The sequence below is a fragment of the Emys orbicularis genome, chromosome 9 (genome assembly GCF_028017835.1).
Source record: "Emys orbicularis isolate rEmyOrb1 chromosome 9, rEmyOrb1.hap1, whole genome shotgun sequence".
Lineage (NCBI taxonomy): Eukaryota > Metazoa > Chordata > Testudines > Emydidae > Emys > Emys orbicularis.
In genome coordinates this window covers 78,035,413-78,057,789 of record NC_088691.1, presented here as the reverse complement: position 1 = coordinate 78,057,789, position 22,377 = coordinate 78,035,413, and the positions used below count along the sequence as shown (strand labels likewise).

Below are 22,377 nucleotides of genomic sequence, written 5' to 3'. Positions count from 1 at the left end.
GTTGAAATCCAAGGGACTTCTTGCATGAGTAAGGACTCTTCACATAAATTAGGGATTGCAAAATTGAGCCTGTGACACTGCACCCCATATTCTTCATAGTGATATTATTACGATATGAGTATGGCATAATTATGATGTATTTTAGGCAAGATGGGTCATGTGAGATATAATTGAAAAGGTTATGATTTACTGAATATGACTATCCTATATGTATGCATGTATCATTTTTGTATTTGAAGTTAGGAATATTGACTATGTATCTCTAGGATACATAGTAGACTATATAGGAGTCTACTACAGGCCACCTAACCAGGTGGAAGAGGTGGATGAGGCTTTTTTTAAACAACTAACAAAATCATCCAAAGCCCAAGATTTGGTAGTGATGGGGGACTTCAACTATCCAAATATATGTTGGGAAAATAACACAGCGGGGCACAGACTATCCAACAAATTCTTGGACTGCATTGCAGACAACTTTTTATTTCAGAAGGTTGAAAAAGCTACTAGGGGGGAAGCTGTTCTAGACTTGATTTTAACAAATAGGGAGGAACTCATTGAGAATTTGAAAGTAGAAGGCAGCTTGGGTGAAGGTGATCATGAAATCATAGAGTTTGCAATTCTAAGGAAGGGTAGAAGGGAGTACAGCAAAATAGAGACAATGGATTTCAGGAAGGCGGATTTTGGTAAGCTCAGAGAGCTGATAGGTAAGGTCCCATGGGAATCAAGACTGAGGGGAAAAACAACTGAGGAGAGTTGGCAATTTTTCAAAGGGACACTATTAAGGGCCCAAAAGCAAGCTATTCCGCTGGTTAGGAAAGATAGAAAATGTGGCAAAAGACCACCTTGGCTTAACCACAAGATCTTGCATGATCTAAAAAATAAAAAGGAGTCATATAAAAAATGGAAACTAGGACAGATTACAAAGGATGAATATAGGCAAACAACACAGGAATGCAGGGGCAAGATTAGAAAGGCAAAGGCATAAAATGAGCTCAAACTAGCTATGGGAATAAAGGGAAACAAGAAGACTTTTTATCATTACATTAGAAGCAAGAGGAAGACCAATGACAGGGTAGGCCCATTGCTCAGTGAAGAGGGAGAAATAGTAACAGGAAACTTGGAAATGGCAGAGATGCTTAATGACTTCTTTGTTTCGGTCTTTACCGAGAAGTCTGAAGGAATGCCTAACCTAGTGAATGCTAATGGGAAGGGGGTAGGTTTAGCAGATAAAATAAAAAAAGAACAAGTTAAAAATCACTTAGAAAAGTTAGATGCCTGCAAGTCACCAGGGCCTGATGAAATGCATCCTAGAATACTCAAGGAGCTAATAGAGGAGGTATCTGAGCCTCTAGCTATTATCTTTGGAAAATCATGGGAGATGGGAGAGATTCCAGAAGACTGGAAAAGGGCAAATATAGTGCCCATCTATAAAAAGGGAATTAAAAACAACCCAGGAAACTACAGACCAGTTAGTTTAACTTCTGTGCCAGGGAAGATAATGGAGCAAGTAATTAAGGAAATCATCTGCAAACACTTGGAAGATGGTAAGGTGATAGGGAATAGCCAGCATGGATTTGTAAAGAACAAATCATGTCAAACCAATCTGATAGCTTCCTTTGATAGGATAACGAGTCTTGTGGATAAGGGAGAAGCTGTGGATGTGGTATAGCTAGACTTTAGCAAGGCATTTGATACGGTCTCGCATGATATTCTTATCGATAAACTAGGCAAATACAATTTAGATGGGGCTACTATAAGGTGGGTGCATAACTGGCTGGATAACCATACTCAGAGAGTTGTTGTTAATGGTTCCCAATCCTGCTGGAAAGGCATAACAAGTGGGGTTCCGCAGGGGTCTGTTTTGGGACCGGCTCTGTTCAATATCTTCATTAACGACTTAGAAAGTACGCTTATTAAGTTTGCAGATGATACCAAACAGGGAGGGATTGCAACTGCTTTGGAGGACAGGGTCATAATTCAAAATGATCTGGACAAATTGGAGAAATGGTCTGAGGTAAACAGGATGAAGTTTAACAAAGACAAATGCAAAGTGCTCCACTTAGGAAGGAACAATCAGTTTCACACATACAGAATGGGAAGAGACTGTCTAGGAAGGAGTACGGCAGAAAGGGATCTAGGGGTTATAGTTGACCACAAGCTAAATATGAGTCAACAGTGTGATGCTGTTGCAAAAAAAGCAAACGTGATTCTGGGATGTATTAACAGGTGTGTTGTGAGCAAGACACGAGAAGTCATTCTTCCGCTCTACTCTGCGCTGGTTAGGCCTCAACTGGAGTATTGTGTCCAGTTCTGGGCACCGCATTTCAAGAAAGATGTGGAGAAACTGGAGAGGGACCAGAGAAGAGCAACAAGAATGATTAAAGGTCTTGAGAACATGACCTATGAAGGAAGGCTGAAAGAATTGGGTTTGTTTAGTTTGGAAAAGAGAAGACTGAGAGGGGACATGATAGCAGTTTTCAGGTATCTAAAAGAGTGTCATAAGGAGGAGGGAGGAAACTTGTTCACCTTAGCCTCTAAGGATAGAACAAGAAGCAATGGGCTTAAACTGCAGCAAGGGAGGTTTAGGTTGGACATTAGGAAAAAGTTCCTAACTGTCTGGGTGGTTAAACACTGGAATAAACTGCCTAGGGAGGTTGTGGAATCTCCATCTCTGGAGATATTTAAGAGTAGGTTAGATAAATGTCTATGAGGGATGGTCTAGACAGTATTTGGTCCTGCCATGAGGGCAGGGGACTGGACTCGATGACCTCTCGAGGTCCCTTCCAGTCCTAGAATCTATGAATCTGTATTTCAAATGTGTTTATGCCTGGGGAATGCCCACTAGACAAGATGCTTTAATTCTGAAAAGCTGGGTGGGGAAGGGCCATTAGAGAAAACAATAGGCCATAGAAGAAGCTTATCTCCCATCTGGGGAGCCTTCCTGAGGATGCTGCAGACAGCCTCCAAGTAATGGCTGCTGTGACACTACAGGGACATGTGACCAGGTCACCTGGTGCTGGACTCCATCGTGGGATATCAATATTTTTCCACTGGCTGGCTTTGAAACAAAGTGTTCCCGCCATATGCAAAAGCTTTATAAGGCAGGAGAGTGACATCATCTTGGTTCTTCACTGACTCCCCACCCAAAGAGACTCCTGGAAACAAAGACTGAACTGGGGAAAGTGCTAGACCCAGGCTAAAAGGATTTTTAGCCTGTGAATGGAACACCTGGTGATTCCAAGCTGTAAGCAAGTGCAGCTTGCCCCGTAAGAATCTGCAGCCTGCTTGTATCATCACTTAAGGTGAGAATTTACTATTTGTATCCGATCTATGTAGTATATTAAGCTTAGTTTGTGTGTTTCGTTTATTTGCTAGGTAATCTGCTTTGATCTGTTTGCTATCCCTTATAATCACTTAAAATCTATCTTTTGTAGTTAATACTTTTTTTTTTACTTTGTCTAAACCAGTGTGTGGGAGTCATAACTCAGGGCAGAAAGCTACTGTGTATTCCTCTCCACAGTGAGGAGGGGGTGAATTTCATAAGCTTGCGCTGCACAGTTCCCTGTGCAGAGCAAGACGGTATAATTTTGGATTTACACTCCAGCGGGGTGCGTGCCTGAGTAGCTGGCAAGTTCCCTGGCTGGAGCCTTCCGATGCAGGGCTGATCACAGCATCTGCATGTAACTGCAACTGGGTGTGTCCCTTCCTATATACGTGCTGGTGAAAGTGCAGGCTGGTCACAGCAGTACAGTGTAAAGGGAGTCCAGGCTGGTGGGTCAGGGCTCAGTGGTACCCCAGTTCCAGGTGGCACCCCAGGGGGAACCCGTCACAGAGCCCATGAGTATTAGAGTCTCTTGGGCTTTCTTTGCTCATGGAAATAAATAATTCTGGTTCTCCAGGATGCAAGAGACTGCAAATATACATAAAGGGCTTCCTACCAGGGCACAGAGTGTGCAAATATTTTACATTTTTGTTTTTATTAACTTCAGTTCAGAAATTTAAATCTCGTTTAACAGCTCTTTCTGCCTGAGTCATTCCTATAAAAGTAAGAGATTCCTATTCCACAGAAAAGCAGTGCTAGTCTAGTAGAATGTCTGCAGGGAAATGATTTGTAATTGTCTTTATAAAGTTCACTTTTCTTCTAGAGTCTCCTGTCCCTTGCACTGGGGAGGTTTACCACCCTCAACATTTGTTATCTATGGATGAGTCAATGATTAAGGAAAATATCAGATAGCTGTTTCTGAATCATGAAGCATATCAAGGCTATTAAATTTGGATTGAAGTCTTATGCACTTCAATCTGGGCCTATGCTCCTTCTCAGCCTGGAGAGAGAAGGAAAAGCGGACAAAACATAGAAAATTATCCTTCATATTCTCTTGCATTTGCAAAAGCCATAAAAGGCCTGTCACATCAGAGGGGGAGGAAGAATATGGTATGCTGGGAAGGTATAGGAGAGGATTCAGGACACCTGGCTTGGGCAAGTCACTTAATCTCTCTGTGCCTCAATTTGTCATCTATATAATGGGGATAATACTTCTCTACCTCCCAGGGCTGTTGTAAGGATAAATTTATTAATGTCTCTGAAGTGCTCAGTTACTATGGTGAGGAATGCCATAGAAAAGCCTGTAAGTAAATCTCTATAGATACTTGGCACACATTTTTGATTTACAGTAATTCCAAGCAAGAACATAGGTAGTTTATGAGGGGTGCCTGACAATTAACCAAAAATAGGGTTTCGGAAGTCTAAAATTGGGGGATTAGAATATTCCAAAGCATTTTAATATGTAGGTAATATGCACAAGGCAAGAGACCAACACCATTAGCATCCTTAACACATCATCACAGAAAGAGAGACTGAAGATATAATCACCTTCTGGGCCGTCATTCACTCACACAGAAAAACTTGTGGGAGAGGAAGAGTCCTGTTGTAAATCCAAGCATTAAACTCTTGGGCCTGACTCTGATCTAATGTAGACTCTGATCTCATGAAATCAATGGAGTTACACCCTTAAGTGATATTATAAGCAGGCCCTCAAATTTTCTGCGGCAATCTTGCTTCAATAGGGAAGACTTTGTCTGCATGAAGAAAGAAGGGGAAGTGACTGGCAAACCCTGAAGAGCTCAATGATCTGTGGGCAAACACTGCAGGACTTCCTCTACTCGCTGTCAAATTTTGCTTTTTGCCTTTCCTTCCCTCTCCTCTCTAGTATCGTTGCTTATACAGGGACCATACTGCCCTTGGCCTTCTCCCTCACAGCTGCACATTTCTCCCCCTCTGCAAAGGCTGAAGGTGTTTTTTCCCAGCTAGATCTCAGGTCATCCGCATATGACAATATGTTTTGTAAGGAACAGGGGCTACCACAAGCACATTACACCTGTCCTCTGCTCTTTATGCTGGCTTCCCATGGAATATAAAATCCTTACCTTTGAGACACTCTCTAGGCCCAGAACACCTACAAGTTTGACTAAAGCTCTGGAATTAGGATTGTGGTTGATAATTTCATCCCTTAGGCACAATGCAGCTATTCACAGCCAGGGTAAAGCTTGTCTATGCAGGAGACAGAGCCCTTGCGGGCTAGTCCCAGACAGGAATAAACTCCCACATGAACTCAGGCTCTCAAACCTCTCCACTTTCCATTCACAGCAAAAGTTGTGCAACTTTGATTTTGCTGATATAAGGCACACAGCATAGTGTACATATAATTAAATAACAAGCACTGCACTGAACACACACTTTTGCCCCGGGGAAGAGGATGAGAAAGAGATGAACCATACGTAACAGATGTTAGTTACATTACTTAATGCACTATTAGAATGTGCTTATGTACTCTGGAGATGAGGGTGGTGTAAGAACCTGGATAGAATAAAATAGCCCCTTCTGCATTGTACTGCAAATGGGGAACTGTTGGGCCTCTCTAGATGGTGTGCCCTTGGCACATCAACATTTTACAGCATTGTGGCTACACAGTAAACTCTAGTTCCTTCCTGGTAACAGGAGCAACAGTGCTTACATTTGGTGTGCAGAGCCCCATGGCTTAGGGAGAGACTTTCAAAGATATGGTGCTTGACTGACATACGTGCCTTTGAGAATCTCCACCTAAATTCTACCCTTATTGCTCATTCCTGATGTTCAGGTGTGGTATTTCCACCACGTTAGTCCTTGGCAAGGCCACCTTTCCATGTAGCTTTCTCAAAGTCACCAGGTATGAGCAGTGTTCCAACAGTACACTGCTAGAGCCCTGATGCCTTAAAAAACAACCTGTCCTGCAGGGAGGGAGGGAGAGTCTTTTATTCTTGGAACTAAGGTGTTACTAGTATTCACCTGCCAAACAAGTATAATTTGATGGCTCCAGGATAATAGATTTTTCCACTGAAACTTTTCAGATAACCACATTATAGCATATAATGCATCTTCATCTGCAACTAGGAGTAACCTCACCAAAATGAAACCAAATTAACCCGCCTCCACACACAAACTGGGAAGAGAAACAAAGTAACTTCATGTTGGCATACTGCACCCAGGCACCATCCCCCTGAAAATTAAAATCTCCCCACTTTTTAGCCAATGTAAAGAGCCTATATGACCAACTAATCAGCTGTACAAAGTAGTTGATATTACACATCATACTTACGAAAAGAGGGTTTCTCCCATCTACTAAATATAGGATTTACTGACTATGATTTGGTATAATAGATAAGAATATTCCTATTTGGTACCAATGAGGTTAAAGTTACTGACAGAAGCTTTTACTTTAAGAATGTATGCCAGCACTAGCTTATAAAAATATTTACTCATGCTAACATAGTATTCTCACACACACAAGTATGCCAGCATTATGTCCCCAGCTAACAGGCATGTTTACAAATTCAACTAACACACAAATTATGGCATCACATTTTTCACATTACAGGTCTGTCGCATCTTACGCTGGGGTTACGTTCCGCAGTCAGTGCATAAAGCGAAAATCGCATATAGTCAAAATTACATTGAGTGTAATGGTGGGCGGAATCGCCCGCGCTACAGGTACAGTATTAAAATTGTTATTTTTCTCTTTTTTTTTTGCTGACCGTGTAAAGCTGAAATCGCACATGTTAAATGTGCATAAGATGCGACAGACCTGTATAGTAAAAGAGCTATCAGGAATTCTATTATAATCCAAGGTTTTTGGGAGAAAAAATCCTTTGTGCTGAAATGTTTTAAGGCTTCAAAGTAATGTCTGTCTTACTGTTTAAGTCTGAAAATAAAACACACTTTGAGTTCAGATGCACAAAAATAGCTGCTTATGTCCCCCCCAAACCAAAACAACTTGTGCTCTTATAACTCAGAGATACATGTTTTCAATGTGTTGTTTTGATTTAGTCTTCAGTAACAGGAATAGTTATAGGATGCAAGTGTGACTGAGCCACTGGGTTTCTCTGACCCTTGTGTAATTAAGTTAGACATCCTCACAGCAGGGGCAACATCCTGAGACACTCTGCTTCAAGAAAGGAGATTTTAAAGAAGGGGAGGATGTTAGAAACAGCCTGAAGGAAAAAAGTTAAAAGATTAAAAGCCACAGAATCAGCATTAGTCATAGTCATTATAGTCTATAGACTATAGTCATTATAGGCTCAGAAGGAAACCATAGGTGAGAAGGTAAAATGATATGGTTAAATGGCAAGGTACAAGAATTTACTCAGACAAAAAACAAAAACAAACAAACAAAAAAACCACCCCACCACAGTAATGCGGCCCAGCCCAAGTGAGTCTAGCAGGAACATAAGTATTAGCAAGTATGATGTGGAAAATATAGAGGGCCCAATCCTGCAGTCCCTACTAACACAAAACTTCTATCTAATTTTGAATGCAGGATTGGGTCCTAAGAAGGTTAGGTGGATATTTGAAGAACAAATTGCTAAAGATATAGACAAATGATAAGAAATCTTTAAATACAGGTATGTCGGTAATTTTGGGCAAGTCAATGGGACCACTACAGTGCTAAGCGGACAATCAAAGAGGATGAAGAACCAAATTCTGCCACTTTTATCCATGTATAGAGAGAAAGTTACCAAAAATAGAGATGATGGAACAATCTGAGAAATTAAATAGATTGCCATTGTACTTTGTGTTCTGTGGGGCCTCAAACACCTTCTACTTTAAAAATTAAATATTCTTCAATTGTAATTAATCGCCAGTAGGGTGACCAGATAGCAAGTGTGAAAAATCAGGATGGGGTGGGAGGTAATAGGCACCTATTTAAGACAAAGCCCGTAATATAGGGACTATCCCTATAAAATCCGGGACATCTGGTCACCCTCATCGCCAATACTCCAAAGGAGATCTGAAAGTAGTGAAGAATGGAGCAGCTGCACTACTAAAAAAAACGTGTAGTCTGCCATTGTAATACAATATATTGTATATCATTTCAACATCTATGGGCCAGATCCTGCTTCACCTGAGTAAGGGAGGTAGAATCTGGACTTTAATATATAATAGATCATTAAAACATCTACAGCAAAGGTTGGATGCTGGCAATAATACTTAGCATTTAGGTAGCACTTTATATACTGTATTCGAAGCACATAAGAATGGCCACACTCAGTCAGACCAATGGTCCATCTAGCTAAGTATCCTGTCTTCTGACAGTGGTCGGTGCCAGATGCTTCAGAGGGAATGAACAGAAGAGGGCAATTTATGGAGTGATCCATCTCCTGTCATCTAATTCAAGCTTCTGGCAGTCAGAAGTTTAGGGACACCCAGAGTATGGTGTGGTATCCCTGACCATTTTGGCTAATAGCCACTGATGGACCTATTCCTCCATGAATTCATCTAATTCTTTTTTTGAACCCAGTTATTCTTTTGGCCTTCACAACATCCCCTGGCAACAAGCTCCACAGGTTGACTGTGTGAAGAAGTACGTCCTTGTATTTGTTTTAAACCTGCTGCCTATTCATTTCATTGGGTGATTACTGGTTCTTCTACTGTGTGAAGGGGTAAATAACACTTCCTTTTTCACTTTAACCAGACTATTCATGAATTTGTAGACCTCTCTCATCTTACCCCTCAGTCATCTGTTTTCTAAGCTGACCAGTCAAAGCCTTTTTAATCTTTCCTCATATGGAAGCTGTTCTATATCCCTAATAATTTGTTGCCCTTCTCTGTAGCTTTTCTAATCTAATCTATTTTTTTTAAGATGGGGCTACCAGAACTGCACACAATATTCAAGGTGTGGGCTTACCATGAATTTAGATAGTGGCGTTATGATATTTTCTGTCTTACTATCTATCTCCTTTCTAATGGTTCCTAACATTCTGTTAAGTCTCTGAACTGCTGCTGTACATTGAGCAGATGTTTTCAGAGAACTATCCAGGGTGACTCTAAGCACAGTACAGACATTAACAAATGTCATTAGGGATTCTGAAAGTGAAAGACAATTTGGGTGAAAGTGATCATGAAATGATGGATTTCATGATTCTAAGGAAAGGAAGGAGTAAGAGCAGCGGACTAAGGACAACAGATTTTTAAAAAAGCAGACTTTAACAAACTCAGAGAACTGGTAGATAAGGTCCCATTGGAAGAAAACATAGTACCTATCTTTAAAAAGGGGAACAAAGAGGACCCAGGGAAATATAGACCAGTAAGCCTAACTGTGATACCTGGAAAGGTATGTGAACAAATTATTAAACAATCAATTTGTAAGTACCTGGAGGATAATAGGATGAGCAATAGTCAGGTTGGTTTGGCATGATTTGTTCTTGAGAAATCAATGCTATTTTCCATCTTTGACAGGGTTACTGGCTGAGTAGATGGGAGGAAGCAGTAGTTGTGATATGTCTTGATTATAGTTAGGCTTTTGATATAGTTGCACATTGCATTCTCATAAGCAAACGAGGATGCGTGCACAACTGGTTGAAAGACCATACTCAAAGAGTCATTATCAATGGTTCACCGTGAAACTGGGAGGGCATATTTAGTGGGGCCCCACAGGAGTCAGTCCTGGGTTCAGTACTTTTCAACATTTTCATAAATGACTTGGATAATGGAGTGGAGAGTATGCTTATAAAAATTGCAGATGACACCAAACTGGCCAACTGGGAGGGTTTGTAATAACTTTGGAGGACAGAATAGAATTCAAACTTCCTTAATAAATTGGAGAACTGGTCTAATTCAACAAGTTGAAATTCAATAAAGACAAATGAAAAGTGGTTCATTTAGGAAGGAAAACTCAAATTCACAACTACAAAACAGGGAATAATTGGCTCGGTAGTAGTACTGCTGAAAAGGATCTGGAGGTTATGGTGGATCACAAAGTGAATATGAGTCAATAATGTGATGCAGTTGCAAAAAAGGCTAACAAAAGAATATAAGAACGGCCATACTGGGTCAGAGTAAAGGTCCATCTATTCCAGTATCCTGTCTTCCAACAGTGGCCAATGCCAGGTACCCCAGAGGGAATGAACAGAACAGGTAATCATCAAGCGATCCATCCCGTCACCTGTTCCCAACTTCTGGCAAACAGAGGTTAGGGACACCATTTCTGCCCATCCTGGCTAATAGCCATTGATGGACCTATCCTCCATGAACTTATCTAGTTCTTTTTTGAACCCTGTTATAGTCTTGGCCTTCACAAAATCCTCTGGCAAAGACTGATTGTGAGTTGTGTGAAAAAATACTTCCTTTTGTTTGTTTTAAACCTGCTGCCTATTAATTTCATTTGGTGACCTCTAGTTCTTGTGTTATGAGGAGTAAATAACACTCCCTTATTTATTTTCTCCACACCTGTCATGATTTTATAGACCTCAATCATATCCCCCCTTAGTCATCTCTTTTCCAAGCTGAAAAGTCCCAGTCTTATTAATCGCTCCTCATATGGAAGCTGTTCCATGCCCCTAATAATTTTTGTTGCCCTTTTATGAACCTTCTTCAATTCCAATAGATCTTTTTTGAGATGGGGATCTCAAATCTGCATACAGTATTCAGGATGTGGGCATATCATGGATTTATATAGAGGCGATATGATTTTTCTGTCTTATTATCTATCCCTTTCTTAATGATTCACAACATTCTGTTCGCTTTTTTGACTGCCATTGCACATGGAGTTAATGTTTTCAGAGAATTATCCACAATGATTCAAGATCTCTTTCTTGTGTGGTAACAGCTAATTTAGACTCCATCATTTTATATGTATAGTTGGGATTATGCTTTCCAATGTGCATTACTTTGCATTTATCAACATTGAATTTCATCTGCCATTTTGTTGCCCCGTCACCCAATTTTGAGAGATCTTTTTGTTGCTCTTCGCAGTTTGCCTGGGACTTAACTATCTTGAGTCATTTTGTATCACCTGCAAACTTTGCCACCTCACTGTTTACCCCTTTTTCCAGATGATTTATGAATATGTTGAATAGGAGGTTCCAAAACCTCCTCTAATGACACCTCAATCTGGGACAGTTCCTCAGATTTGTCACCTAAAAAGAATGGCTCAGGTTTGGGAATCTCCCTCACATCCTAAGATGTGAGGACCGATGCAAAGAATTCATTTAGTTTCTCCGCAATGGCCTTATCGTCCTTGTGTGCTCCTTTAGCACCTCGATTGTCCAGTGGCCCCACTGGTTGCTTAGCAGGCTTCCTACTTCTGATGTACTTAATTTTTTTTTGCTATTACTTTTTGAGTCTTTGGCTAGCTGTTCTTCAAATTCTTTTTTGGCCTTCCTAATTATATTTTTACACTTCATTTGCCAGAGTTTATGTTCCTTTATATTTTCCTCACTAGGATTTAACTTCCACTTTTTAAAGGATGCCTTTTTGCCTCTCACTGCTTCTTTTACTTTGTGCCTCTCACTGCTTATCATTCTGGGGTGTATTAACAGGAATGGTGCATGTAAGACATGGGAGCTAATTGTCCTTCTCTACTCAGCACTGGTGAGGCCTCACTTGGAGTATTATGTCTAGTTCTGGGTGCCACACTTTGGGACATATGTGGACAAATTGGAGAGAGTCCAGAGGAAAGCAACAAAAATGAGAAAAGGTTTAGAAATCCTGACCTATGAGGAAAGGTTAAAAAAACTGGGCATGTTTAGTCTTGAGAAAAGAAGACTGAGGGGGGACCTCATAAGTCTTCAAAGATGTTAAGGGCTGTTATAACAAGGATGGTGATCAATTGTTCTCCATGTCCACTGAAGGTAGGACAAGAAGCAATGGGCTTAATCTGCAGCAAGGGAGGTTTAGATTAGATATTAGGAAAAACTTTCTAACTATGAGGACAGTTAAACTGTGGAACAGGCTTCCAAAGGAGGTCATGGAATCCCCATAATTGGAGGTTTTTAAAAACAGGTTGGACAAACACCTGTCGGTGATGGTTTAGGTTGACTTGGTCCTGCCACCTTCTCAAGGTCCCTTCAAGACCTACATTTCTATGATTCTATGAAATCACTCCTCATAACATCCCTGTAAGACTGGTGGGTAAGTGTTGTTATTCCCGTTTTACTGAAGTTGAAGAAACTTGCCTTGGATCATAGAGAGAGTAAGTGACAGAGCCAGGATTAGAATTCAGGCCCTCCTGACTCCCTGTCCTGTGTTCATTTCTCCAGCCCTCGCAGAGGTCCAGGGCTGTCCCCACCAGAAAGTTCTAACAGCAATCCCAGCAATTATGTTCCAGTGAGCTTTACTTTGGTACTAGGGAAATAGTAGAGAAAATTGATACTAATAGAATTACCTTCTGTGTGAAGGTAGCCTAACTGTATGATAGAAACATTATCCACTATTTTGTTAAAGAAGAGTAGGAAGATATTATTTAGTTAACTCTTTTTAAAAAGTTCTCTTATAAGGTGCTTTTAAGAAAATTTAGTAACTGGGTTAGAGATGAATCTTGTTGTGATACTATACCCCATATTCTTCATAGAAATATTGTTATATGAATATGGCATAACTAAGATGTTTTATGCGAGATGGGTCATGTAAGGTATCATTGGAAAGGTTATGTTTTACTGAATATGATTATCATATTCATATACATGTATCACGTCTGTATCTGAAGTTAGGAATATTGACTATGTAACAATTACAACTGTGGTTACACCTGGGAAACGCCCACCAGACAGTATGCAATCGGCCTGGATGAGCCATTAGGAAAGACACTGGATCTTTGAAGATGTTGATCTCTCATCTTCCTGGAGTTCCTTCCTGTGGACATTATAAATAAACCTTGTCTGATAGTGGCTTTAACACTGCAAGGCCATGTGATAACGTCACCTGGTATGGAGTACCACCTTGGACACTGCTGGTATTTTTCCACTGGAAACAAAGGATTCCCGCCTTATGTAAATCCTATTTAAGGCTGGGAAGTGAGTCAATCAGGGCTCTTCTCCAATGCTTCCCTGCCCAAGAAGGAAGACTGCTGAAAGCACCCGAAGAGACAAAAGGAACTAAGCTGGGGAAAGGCAAGGGCTGAGATGGGGTATAGCCTGTGAAGAGAAATAACTGGACCTCTGAGCTGCAGAAACTCTGCAACTTGCCTAAAACAACATTTAAGTTGAGAAATTACTATTTGTAACCTGTTTCTTTAGTGTATTAAGCTTCGTTTGTGTGTTTTGTTTTATTTGCTCTGTAATCTGCTTTGTTCTGTTTGCTATGCCTTATAATCACTTAAAATTTACCTTTTGTAGTTAAAAAAACTTATTTCTTGTTTATACCAAAACCCAGTTTGTGCAATTCATAACTGGGGGGGGCAAAGAGCTGTGCATATCTCACTCCACATTGAGGGAGGGGACGATTTTTAAGAGCTTACACTATGTAGATCTCTATACAGCGCAAGACAATATAATTTTGGGTCTACACTCCAGAGGGTGTGTGCACAGGAAAGCTGGGCATTCCCCTAGCTGAGCTCTCCCACAGAGAGCTAATTGCAGACTCTGTGTGAGTCTACAGCTGGGTGTGTCCCTGTCTGTGTGTGTGCTGGAAAGGGACTTGAGAGCCTATCACAGCAGCACAGAGTAAGGGAAACCCAGGCTGGTAGGACAGGTGAGCTCAGTGGGACCCCAGCACATCCGTTGGCATCCCAAAAAGGGGGTCCAACCCATCACACTTGTCATGGGTTAAAACTGATTAAGACAAAGAAAGCAAAGAATAGGAGTAAATGACGTGGAAAAATGTTAATAGTGGGGAGGTGCACCTCCGTGCAGGACTAGAATAGCACTTCTAAAATACCTGTTGATATCCACTCAGTGCATGCAGCTAAATGGAGCAGGAGTATGGGTATAGAAAATGCAATGTATTCCGTAGGAGAGAGGAACCAGGGGCTGTTGTGGGTAGCTGCTGCTAGGGAATGGAGGGTAGCAGAGTTTCTCTCTCTCTCTCCACTCCAGGACCTTGTAGAGGAACTTGCCTCTCTGTGTCCAGCTCCTCTCATGCTTACATTTAAACATGAAGGGCAGTTACTGAAAACTCAGAGCAGAGAGAACATTGAACAGCTGCCAGAGACAGCTGACCCACCCTCAACCCTTCGGAGTATAGGTGAGGGGATAGTGGGGCAGAGGGAAAGGAAGTCCCTCAGGAGAGAAAGAGATAGGGAGAAAAGGAGGAGACAGAAGTGGAAGAGTAATGGGGAGATAAATTCAAGGACAGAGCGAAAGAGAAAGGGGAACTTCAGGGGTGAGTGGAGAAAAGGTTGTTAGCCCTTATGAAGGTAGATTACGTGGTATGTATGTTATTTAGGCAACAATGTTCAGGGTGATTGCTCATCTTTTGTGACAGGTACTTCAAGAAGACAAGCTTGCCAGGAGAGAGCAATACTAGAACGAGGGCCAGCCGGAGGATATTGCCAATAGAAAGAACATTTTCTAGTGAAGTCAGATAAAATGTTTCTTTTACTTGCCTAAGCCCGCCAACATGAAAGGAAAGTTGTTGTGCAGAAGTTTCCAGGAATGTTTCCCCAGCTTTACATAGGTCTGTCTGAGGTAGAAATGCTGAAGCACAGTACTCCAGTCAGTATACACCTGTATGTTTTGGGCAAGGTTAAAGTGGAGTGAGAAATCTGTTCTATTTGGGGTCTTGTACTGCACCCGTCACAGCGGTGTCTAAGCACTGTGGTGTCATTAGCCAGCAATCTTTCAGCAAGTGGGAAATGTGTATGTTCTGAGAGGTAAGGAGCAGGGGAGTAGAGGTACCACCCTCGCTTTTCTATCAGGAAGTCTCCCCTCAAGGGAGTCTATCAGCAGACACTGGTCATATACATTATTTCTGTGGCCTTGTATCTAACAGTTATTTCCTAACAGGCACCAGCGAGAGCATCTTCCCTTCATGTGCCGCCTTGTCACCCTCCATCTTAGGGCGCCTGACTTTAGCACATTTCTTCAGATATTGCCAGTGCTGCCGTTTGATTTTTCTCTCTCCCACAATCATGCCACTAACTGGTGCCTTGTTTTAGTGGTGTGAGGTTGCCTTCAACTGTTACTCCTTTTCTACCCCTACAGGAGACATGCTATGGAATAATGATACCAGATAAACACCACAAATGATAACCAAGCATGCTAGCCAATATTTTTACAGTTGATACATGTCATACCTGGATAGTTCTGCTATCTCACAGATACCATATGGAATGAAGATTGCAAGAGGTGATTAGGAGAGTAAATCTGTATTAGTTTGAGGAGGCGGCACAATAGTGAATAGAAAGATCACACCTTGTTGACCATCCTGTTTTCCACTTTTAGTTATGATTCACTTGAAAGCCCAAAGTCATTTTAGCTTGGTCCATCATTTATCTAAAAGATAAGTCTGTTAATGATTAGACTAACCATTTAGTTTCATAGGCATTTTTGTTGTGAGCAATCACAGTTGCTATGATTTATAGTAAAAACAATCTCCCAAGACTGCTGGCTAAAAAAGGTCCAAAACAAAGTACCAGGAACTATATATTTTATGGTGTCTAAAGTATTCTTATTATCCATTGAGTCCCCCAAAGTGTTCAAAATAATGCAGATTCTTCTTAGTGTGAAGACATGGGCTAAGCACCTTTACCAAATACTATTTTTTTGCCAAAATATATTTTGCAAAGTACAAAAGTTAGAAGCAGCAGAACAATAGGGATTAGAGAAAGGTGTTCAATATTTCAGATCAGGTACCTACAAAGAAGGGAAAGAAGCATGAACATTTGTATGTATCTCTGTCTACTTTTAATTTTCCTTTAGAAGCTCTGATTTGCTACTGAGTATTTGACTGAAGAGTGCACAGCTGTATTGGATGAGAAAGATAGCGTGGTGTGAGATACTTTTACATTCATGCTCTTTTAGGCAGTGGTGTTTTCAGAGTGCCTGCTCTGTAAGTGGTACACGTAAATGGAAATGATATTGGGGGAGGTAAATCTGTTGATGTCATTTAAACTGAAAGAAAATGTGTCTAACAAAAGCTTGCCCTGATCCGATACCTTGCTCTACACCTTGTAGAGTGTGGAAGTATGTTAAAGTCATAAGCGGGAACAGGAGATTAAAATTATGCCATGTTTAGTAACTTTGCTATATGCCTGCAGCTTCTACTGTGTTCAATAGGAGTTGTACATATGAAACCACGGACAGGAATTGATCCTTTATGAAGTTCACTGGGGAAGAGAAGAAGATGGAATTGTTAGGCTCATAGCAGTATGCCTAAAATTCAGAAAGCACTATAGGTTTTACATAACAGCTCAGATGCTGTAAAATGTGAGGAATTATAGTCAAGAGAGCAGTTACTTATTCTCCTGATACTGCTTGGCATCTCGTTGGGGTCATACTGGGAGGTGGTTGCAGTCTGACCACTGACCAGGAGAATACTGATCATGATAGAGGAGCTTTGTGCTGGCAAGGAGTTTGGCTGCTTTTTTTCCACATGTGAAAAAGATGTTCCAGAAATGTCCTGAAGAAAATGGAGGGTTAGTTAATACTTGAATGCATGACTGTGAATGTTTGGTCTAGTATCCATACATGAGGCTCTCCTTTCTCACTAGTGAGAGTTGTTTAATTGGTGCTCTGTGACTGGAGCTTGTAATTTATATCATGTTTTTGAAACAATGACATTCCCATATTTGTGTAGTTAATGTGACCGATGGTACGGAAGCACAGGGGATTGCCAGAGAGATTGGTAATACTGAAATAAGAGATTTGATTCTTAAATATTTATTCCATTACAAAATATGGTACTTAAAATGATTACAGTACAGAAAACTTATGCAGTGGGCCCAAATAAATGCAGTGCTTTCCCACCATCTGAAATGAAATTGTCAAGAATTTAAAGTATCGTTCTACTCTGAATATTAATACTTTCTGAACACTTTCTGCTCCAGAGAACAGCTCCCTTTATGTATTCACAATATCCGCTTAATTTACTGAGTAAAATAAATATTTCCTACCTCTTACACTTGATAGCTCTGAAGATCCCTGTAGTGAAGCGGCCTGGCTCCCGACGGCCCCTGAGAGGGAGGAGCCAGAACAGCCACCCAGGTGGGCGGAGCCAACCCCAGAGGGGGAAGAGCCAGAGCCGCCACTCAAGTGGGCGGAGCTACCACCACCTGTTCCCGCCCCCCGGAAGTCAAGGGGCGGGACAGGAAGTATAAAAGCCCGGCCCCAACACTCAGTTGGAGCCGAGCGGCCGGAGAGGACAGACGTTCCGGCCCGAGCTCCTGCGAGACGGAGCCTACCCCGAGCCCGGTACCTGGACGCAGACGGGCCGAGCCTCCCCAGACCCAGGCACTCTAATACCCAGCGCCGCTCAAACCTCCCGCTTGGCAGGTACCCCGAGGTGGACTGGCCCAGCCTGCCCCGAGCGCGGTACCCCGAGGCGGACCGACCGAGACTGCCCCAAGGAAGGTACCCCGAGGTGGACTGGCCCAGCCTGCCCCGAGCGCGGTACCCCGAGGCGGACCGACCGAGACTGCCCCAAGGAAGGTACCCCGAGGTGGACTGGCCGAGCCTGCCCCGAGCGCGGTACCCCGAGGCGGACCGACCGAGACTGCCCCAAGGAAGGTACCCCGAGGTGGACTGGCCGAGCCTGCCCCGAGCACGGTACCCCGAGGAGCCACCCGGACCTGAGCCGGACCCGAGACCGGAGGAGCAGCCCGACCTAGACGACCCCCAGCAACCCGAGGAGCCCATGGTGTGGGACCCCGCTGCCGAGCCCAGCGAGGAGCAGGTACCCATGGAGGAGGAGATGGGAAGTAGCCCGGGGATAGTAGACCCCGAGCCTATGTCAGTGTGTTGCGGGCAGGATCCCCACTGACCCCGCGGCAGACGGACTGCTGCGGATAGGGCCCCGGGCTGGAACACAGTGGAGTGGGTGGGCCTGTGTTCCCCCCTGCCACCCCCACGCCGGGTGGCAGTCTCTCCTCCTCCCTGCCTGAGGGCCTGAGCCCTGAACTGCGTGTGTGTTTGCTCAGCCCCTCCCTGAAGGCCTGAGCCTAGAACTGCTGTTGTGCTGCCCCGCCCTGACTGAGGGCCTGGGCTTAGACTACTGACTCTGTTGCTCAGCCCTACCTGAGGGCCTGAGTTTAGACTGACTATTGGCTGCCCCGCCCTGATTGAGGGCCTGGGCTGAATTACTGACTCTGTTGCTCAGCCCTGACTGTGGGCCTGGGCTGATTGTTTGCTGCCCCGCCCTGACCTAGGGCCTGGGCTGCCATTACCTACCTGCTCACTCCCTGACTGAGGGACTGGAGTTACTAAGTTTGTGGCACTCAGCTCCTCCTGCAAGGACCTGAGCCCCCCTGAACTATTGGTTAGTGCTCAGCTCCTCCCACAAGGACCTGAGCCCCTTTTCGAACCCTGGGGTATCACCCCGCTCTGAGCTAGCCTTCGGGCTTATTGAACTGTGTAAGTCCCCAGCTCCGGCTGAAGGAACCGGAGCTTAGGACTGGTCCACTGTCCCGCCCTGCCTGAGGGCTGGAACTCCTTGCAGCGGCAGGGAGCCTTTTGTTTAGCCCCTGCCTAAGGGGCGGAACCCTTAGACCTCCCGGATACGAGGTCTGACTTGGCCGTGCAGTGAAGCGGCCTGGCGCCCGACGGCCCCTAAGAGGGCGCAACCCCCGCACCGGACTATTACAATCCCCTACAGCACCAGGAGACTGAAATGGAATCGATTCTGTCTCATGCATTATCAGCAGAATTGTTAATTAAATTCAGATTAAGGAGACTCTAGTGGTGTTAATCCATGAGCCAGAAAAAAAAAATCCATTTGACTTTCAGATCCCTGGCTGAGTTTGGATGGCTGGTAGCCTTCAAAACTAGCTTTTAACTGAACAGATTTTATCTGGAAGTTATTGAGAGGCAATAAATATGTAACACCATGATGCCAATTTCAGTCAGTTCTCATAGTAGATCAGCACTTTAAAAGAATAGATTATCTAGCCCAAGAAGAGTTTCATACGTCAGTTACGCTGTAGACTTCAAGGGGGGAAAAATCACCTTTATGTCTGCAAATACAGTACAGTCTTTCAATGGTGTAATTAAAGTGTAAATCGGACTCTACTTCCACAATCTGTCTCTCTGCGTCTTTCTTTTACACACTTACAATAGTGGCAAAAAGGAAGCTACCAGGCAGACATTATTATTAGTCCGTAGATAAAATGTAGAAACTGAACTTTTTTTGTCTTACATTGGGAGATTAATTAACAATATCTAGAGTGGTGATGTAACCTGACAAGACAGCATGCTCCTCCTTTCTGCAATGTTGTGGTACTAACACCTCTGCCTGTCATTATTGCCATAGAAACAGATACCAACCCATGGTAATGGGAAGCTATGGGATGTGCAAATTGCAAAGCGCTGTTGCCAGGCTAGAAGATAGGACATGTCACCCCCCTCAGAACAACGGGCCCAATTCTCCTTTCCCCTTCTCTGATGTAAATCAGGAATTAACTCAATTTCAGTCAACAAAATGCACAAGTGTAACTAAGAGAATTGTGCCCACTATTTTCAAATCTCAAGATGAACATTGTTCCCCCTACAACAAGCAGTAAAGGGGCAGATTAGCTTCCCACTCTTAGCAATACTCTTAGCAAGTACATCAGGAAGTACTCAAGGGACGTATTCCTGACTTAACATTGCTGTGAGAATGTGGTTCAGGGTTTGTAGAGATGAAAAATACACAACAAATGCTCAGTTCCAGCTGGAGAATTATACCAGTAAAAGATTGTTTTAAAAGATTATGATGGCAGTAAAACAAAAAGGATCACCCTAATCAAGAGTGTGAAAGGTTTGTCTAATCATAAAACGCTGCTGCCAGAGCACTTTAACGTCACCACATTAATTACCTGCTTTAGGCCATATTCAGCCCCTTTTATTCAGGCAGATCCTATTGACTTTAATTCTAATCTACTGTAGCATTGTTGTGTTCATACAGCTATGTTAAAGGGAGTGGTGATTTCCCATCAAGAATATACAGAACGAAACCTCTCCAAATTCAGTACTTCCAGCAATTACAAGTGACAGGTTCACCGAGTTTATTTACTGAACTTCCCCATGTTATGGCAGTTGGTTTTTAAAATACAATATTGTTACACTCCAATACCTGTGGAAATTCAAAATGAATTGCAAACTGTTTGGAATGAATGGCAGGATTCAAACCATATTAATTCTCTATTAATTTCAGAAGAGTTGCACAGGTGTAACAAAGAGCATAATTTGACTCTGCAAGTTGATTACTAGTAAATACTGTGAACCAATTGGTGATTTATCCAGTTGCTTTGCTGGCACCAATGGGTTTGCTCAGATCTTGAGATATTCCAGGATGCATGTCTCTGTAAATAACATATCATAGATTTTTACAAGCATTATACCTCATACATTTAAGGTCTGCAGTCACTTAAATATTAAATGTTAAAATATGGAAACCTCCTGTTGCTGTATTTTTCTCCACATGTTCAGAAAAAAATGGAATGAAATTTGGTTATGCAGAGAGAAAGTTACAGAATCTAGACCAAACCAATATCTGATATTAAATAGTGAAAGCTGCATTTCCAACCCTTTAGAATGTTCAGTCTGGATTTGTAATAAAAGTAAATAGAAGAGATTGCACCATTGTCATCTCTGGTGCCTTTAATGGAGTTACACCAGGACTCCATATGGTCTGTTATGAATAGCCTGAATAATCTCCCGAGTCAGAGGGGTCACTGCTCTAAGTTCCATCACTTTTGGTAAGTGGCATCTTTACTCTGTCTTGGAAGTGTTGACAAGACATTAGAGAGCATCCGTATGACATGGCTGTGAGTTTGCAAGCTGGACCTATCTAGCTATCTGCAAAATAAAGATAAGTATGTGGCATGGTTTCAGTAAATTGGCCTTGATGCAACTGTACTATCTTCATGCTAGGGTCTGCTTGTAGATGATTGCATTTTGGCAAGGGAAAAGGGATTCCACTTCCAACTTCATATAAACAAAGTATAAATCTATCATAAAACTATGTAACAGATCGGAAACCATGGATACATTTTTTCATTAGGCACCTGGACATTTTATTTTTTTCAATGAAAAGAGTAAATTAAAATAATCTGAACCAATACTCCCCTGATGAAAATGAAACAAAAACACCTTCCAAGGGAAAATGCAGTGCCCAACAAATACGAATTAACTCCCTCAGATATGCTGTAAACTTATTTCCCTGCCATTCTGACCTATCAATTAACTTTAAAAGCAACTGAACCAAGACACAATGCAGAATAGTTTAGTGCTCTCATAAAGCAAATGCAAAAAGCCTGAAACTTTTCACAGATGTCTATAAAGCAACCCCCGCAGTGCTTGAGTGGCAGATGAGCACAAAACCAACTTACCTGGCCCTGGTGTGGGGAGACCAAGGAAAACCACAAGGGCTGTTACTACCTGAAGTTAGGGTGACCAGACAGCAAGTGTGAAAAATTGGGACAGGGGGTGGGGGGGGGGGTAATAGAAGCCTATATAAGAAAAAGCCCCAAATATCAGGACTGTCCCTATAAAATCGGGACATCTGGTCACCTTACCTGAAGTATTGGCAGACTTAGACTTACTGCCCCGTCCTCGGTGCTGCTAAAGTACACGCGCCCCAGGCGCCCTCCTGCCGCCCTCAGTACAGTCTATGCATGAAGCTCCCGCTGAAAAAACTTACAAGGCAGCAGGAACTTGCAGGCTGGTGCGCGCCCCGCGTGGTGAGCTGGCGGTGCAATGGCAAAGCCGGGAGGTCCCGCCCGGGCTCTCTGCGCGCTGTCTGGGGCGAGCAGCTCAGCCCTGGGCGAGCCAGGCTCCTCCGGATCTTCCCCCCGCCCCGGCCAGGAGCAGCCCGCCGCCGCCACTGCCGCCCGTCTGTCCCCTGGCTAGCTGGCCGCGGCTGTCACGCGCTTGTATCCCTTTGCGGCTCGGACCCCCAAGATTTATAGCAAGAGGCGTTGCTGCACAGCCGGGTCC

At 42.9% G+C, this 22,377-nt stretch overlaps 1 protein-coding gene across 2 annotated transcripts in view; it reads right to left on the bottom strand.

Moving 5' to 3' along the window:
• AGTR1 (angiotensin II receptor type 1) overlaps window positions 1-22,176 on the bottom strand; it is a 50,886-nt gene extending 28,710 nt beyond the window's left edge. Inside the window, exon 1 of one of the 2 annotated variants that reach the window (XM_065410547.1) lies at window positions 21,957-22,176. The gene's annotated coding sequence lies outside the window, so the exon portion shown is untranslated. The remainder of the gene's footprint in view (window positions 1-21,956) is intronic. The other variant, XM_065410548.1, reaches the window with a different exon arrangement.
• Window positions 22,177-22,377: the final 201 nt, after the last annotated feature.